Source organism: Vigna unguiculata, chromosome 4 (assembly GCF_037176805.1).
Source record: "Vigna unguiculata cultivar grain cowpea cultivar isolate G323 ecotype 2 chromosome 4, ASM3717680v1, whole genome shotgun sequence".
NCBI lineage: Eukaryota > Viridiplantae > Streptophyta > Magnoliopsida > Fabales > Fabaceae > Vigna > Vigna unguiculata.
The window spans coordinates 13,421,311-13,425,964 of record NC_140795.1 but is presented as its reverse complement, the minus strand read 5'-3'; the positions used below and the strand labels follow the sequence as shown (position 1 = coordinate 13,425,964).

Sequence of the window (4,654 nt, the reverse complement as noted above, 5' to 3'; positions counted from 1 at the left end):
CACTATTTAAATTGAGTTGGCTTGTTGCTAAAGTGACGCACATATGGGACAAATCCATGCCAAAATTATTTGTGTACAAGTCATGTGCCACTGCCCAACTTCTCAACTACTTTATTTTGAATTGAAATCATTTGGGCCTAGCCAATGTTATTTTGTTTGAACAAAGTTGTGACCTTGTTACGACTTGAGCGATTCTCCATGCACCCCTAACCCTTTCTCCTATACCTCCAATACTTTCTTTATTTCCCGCTTTGCCCCACAGTAAAAGATAACTAAGAAAGAGTAAAAAATTAAAAACTCTGCACCCCCTACCCCTACATTGCTTCACCCCAAAAAAAGGGAATCTGCTTTTCTCTGTAGCCCTGCACCCCAACGAGTCACGTGAATTTGACCTAGCCATTTAAAATACGAGCCATCCCTCTTTGTCTTCACTTTTGTAAATTTGCCTTTGCCTTCACTTGGAGTAGATACGAGACAGCAGCAAGCAAGCAACGAGGAGCAACAGCAAGCCCTTTTTTTTGCCTTCACTTTGCATTCACATATCATTCAGACACCATTCGCATCCAGTTAAGGTTTTCTCATTCATATTTTGTTTGCTTTTTTGTGAATGATGATACGTGTGAATCACTTTAATCCGCAACCCTTATAATTTGAATACCCATTTTATTTTTTACTGAATTTTGCCATAACAGATGTCGAGATCCATTTCAGGAATTTGTGAAACGGATGTCGACATCCGTTTCGTTATTTTTTTTTTCTGAAACGAATGTCGAGATCGTTTCGTTAAATTGTGGAACAGATGTCGAGATCTGTTTCGATCTGTTTCGTTAAATTGTGAAACAAATGTCGAGATCCGTTTCGTAAAATTTTTTTGTTTTTTTTGAAACAAATGTCAACATCCGTTTCAGGAAATTGCGAAACGGATTTTGACATCCATTTCCTTTTTTTTTAGTTTCAATGTTTTTTTTTTTAGTTTCAATAATTGAGTTTGAGTTATAGAAAACAACATTTAAATTAAAGAAATAGAGTATATATTGAGATTATGCAGAGTTAAATGGTTGGAATATTTTTGAGTATATGAAAGTTTGAAGGCTCCCACCACCACTTGGCACAGTAGCAGAGTTACAACTTACAATTACAGAGAGGATCGGCATGCGCATGCATATATGTTGTATTGATGCACATTTTATCTCTCATAATTGACCCAACTTTGACTCTAAAATCAAACAAAGCTAGGGAATGAGCTGGCGACACTAACAGATCATTCCTTGAAATTCTGAATAGTGTTGTTGAGAAGGTCCCTGTCATTGCAGATAGTCTTGTTCAAACCAGAAATCTCGTAGTTGCCTATACCTTACTTGTTTTATGATTTATGTTTGATTGTAATGTTTGAAACTTTGAATTATAGATATGGTTAGGACACGAGGTAATTTATCTAGACGCGGTTCACATGATGCACCCGAGAGTTCTGCACAAGGTGCTACACAGAGGAGACCGACCGCTTCAGCTCATAGAAAGAGTCAGCACGAGGCTGATGTACTTCAGGATGATGTTGTTGAGCATGAGGTTTCTGATGTTCCTTAGGACGAGGAACATGGTATTGATAACGATGGTGCAAGATTTCCAAGTGGTCCGTCTGATACATCTTTATTGACTCGGTACCAGGATCATGTTGCACAGATCATATGGGATGGTCAGGTTAGTAAGAAGTTTTTATAAATTTTTTATTTTATTGTTGTTATGTATTTTTTTTTGTTTTATGTTTCTTTTTTCTTAGGATAGAGTTGGGAAAGTAGTCTCCCAAATTAAAAAAGTGAAAAAATTAGGACATCCTTACCCTTCTGTTCTCCCCTTTGTGGTAGCTTCTGGATTATCGCCTTTGTGCAATATTTTATATGAATATCCTGATATTGGGTTCATATTGGGTTCCGTGGAGAGATGGCATCCCGAGACTAATACTTTTCATCTACCAATTGGTGAGATGACCATCTCTTTAGATGACGTTTGGTCGCTCCTTCATCTTCCCATCACTGGAGAGTTTTGCTCCACTGAAAATCTTGAATATGAAGATTTAGTTTAGATTTTGATGACTCTTCTTGGTGTTGATCAGGTCATGGCTTGCGATGAGTTGAATCAAAGTCGGGGTGGACAGGTCAGACTTAGCTGGTTGAGAGAGTTGTATGATAACTGTTGTGATAATGAGCTATGGGAGTTTGTTGCACGTGCATATCTTTTGCACCTTGTAGGGTGCATGATATTTGCTAATAAAAGCGCCACCTATGTTCATACCCATTACCTCGAGTTATTTAGAGATCTCCCTACATGTCGTAGATATGCTTGGGGAGTTGTTGCTCTTGTCTACTTATATGAGCAGCTAGAAGATGCCAACTTTGCAAATACAAAGCAATTAGTTGGATATCTACCTCTTCTACAAGTACCCTTTTATATTACACTTTGTTCAATATTTTACTTGTTTTATCTTTTATATCAGAATAGTTAAATGAAATGTTATTTGATACATGCTTATATATACGAGCACTTCCCTACATTGGGAAGGAAGCAATTACGGGATACATATGTGGAGATCGAACCCCGTGCCAGACATTATGTCACTAGACGCGCTACTTCCGCTATAGCTGATGTTAGAGTCCGGTTGGATGCCTTAACATATGATGGGGTGATTTGGAACCCATATGGAGCACATAGGGCTGATCGACCACTTGTTGTATCTGCCATGTTTTCTGGCTTCCTCAGGCTTGATATCCTCGTACACCGTCATATTCTAGAGCGTGTGCTACGATAATTTGGCTTCATGCAACCTATTCCACAACCGTCGAGTTCGCTTCCCATGTTGTACTTTGCGACTATTGATGATCGATGGAGAGACCATAATCAATTTGTCGTAGTTCAGGTGGTCCCCACACCAGCTCCTTTTTCATGTTCGGATGGATATTTGTAGTGGTTTAGGAGGGTCTCCCATCCTTACATTTTACGCGGAGTTGAGGCCGACCGACCCAGCCTTGTGGTTATGCCCCGACTTCGTCAGAATTTTCCAGATGACATACTAGTTTAAAGGAAGTCAGAGTCATCATCTTCTTGTGGTTTATTGGTATGTTACAAATTTATTTGTTCATATTATTAGTAACTTATATATTTGACATTAACTTGGTATTATCGCAAGGTGCCATGAAACACATTGTCAGTGGTCTTTAACGGATGATAGACTGCAAAGACGTTAGTGAGGGCACAGTTACTTGGGATCGCACGCATGAGTTATTACAAATAGCTCGTGATGCAATAGAAGAGGAAGAGACTAGAGGAGGAGGTAGAGTTCGAGGTCGACACCATCTACGTCTGGATAGTTGATTTACTTTATATTTGTATTTGATGTTACAATTTACATTTTTATTGGATTTTATATTAAGTAATTTCATCTATATATGATTACAAATTCAAACGTCTATTTTGTTAGCAATAAGACCAAAATATATTCATCCCTTGGCTAGAAGAGTTAGTATTTTATATATTAGTAAAATAATTACAAACGTATTTTTTAAAAGTACATTACAATATGAAATGTCCTAAAATAAACTACACTAGTCAAATATATAATACAATTAACAAATATCAGTCTTTCATAAGATCTACATAACTACGATCCACTACGTGTAAATCTATGATGAAGGATTATCTTGTTTCATTTTAAGATTATTGAATATGGTGTGAGTTAATTAAGAAAGCTAAGTGAAATCCCCACTCGACATTAAGATAGCAAGCTATCTAGATGTGAAGGTTCCTTTCATAAAGCTCAAGAGAAGAAGATGATGAATTGATTCAAAATGAAAAGGAAATGGAAAGCACATAAATCATAGAAAACCAAGAACAATTAAAGGAAGAAGAAAACATAAAATGGAAAGGAAAGAAATGGTAAAAATGTGAGAAGCACGCCACTACAAGGCTAGGCTAGAAGCCATGACAACCTTGAAGATGAGTGGATGTGTGCCGCCACTTGCTATGCAAGATAAGGCTTAAAAGTATTCACTCCCTAGGGAGGAAACTTTCACAAATGGTTGAGACACAAGAGTATTTTTACTTCAAAATGTTCAACCCTTTTACATGTCTAGGAGCACCCCTTATATAGAAGAGTTTAGGGGCCTCTAAGCAAATAAAAGATACCTAAGGATGTCTCTACAAAAACCTAACCCTAGCTTCTAGAAACTAGGTCAAATAAGATTACAAAAATGAGAGACAAAAGAGCCAACTTTGGTGTGTGCAAGGCTAATTTCGTTCTAGCACAAAAGAAGACAAAAAATGTGTCTCATATGTCTCCAAAAAGTGCCAAAGTGTGCTAAAAACAAAGGAGACCAAAGGTACATAGGTACACTTGTTTTATGCCTTTTACTTTATCCTTTATGCCTTTGCTTTACTCTCTCATCTACATCATTTATGCTCCCACATCACCATGCACCACCTAGCATTGCTTTCTTACTCCTAATTAACCTACAAAGCAAATAAACATAGATTAGCATGTTGGCTTAAGTCAAGTCAACTATAGTCAACAAGTCAAACCTAGTCAAAGGTCAACAAGTCAACTAAAATTGATTCAACTAAGTCAACTTAGGGAATAAAAAATAACAAACATAAATGAAAGGGA

The 4,654-nt window shown here is 37.2% G+C and overlaps 1 long non-coding RNA gene across 1 annotated transcript; it reads left to right on the top strand.

Moving 5' to 3' along the window:
• Window positions 1-423: 423 nt before the first annotated feature.
• Window positions 424-3,524, top strand: LOC114182501 (uncharacterized). Its single transcript, XR_003604101.2, has 4 exons — window positions 424-566; window positions 1,409-1,698; window positions 2,111-3,109; window positions 3,182-3,524. It is a non-coding gene; the product is annotated as an uncharacterized LOC114182501 (long non-coding RNA).
• The last annotated feature ends 1,130 nt before the right edge of the window (window positions 3,525-4,654 follow it).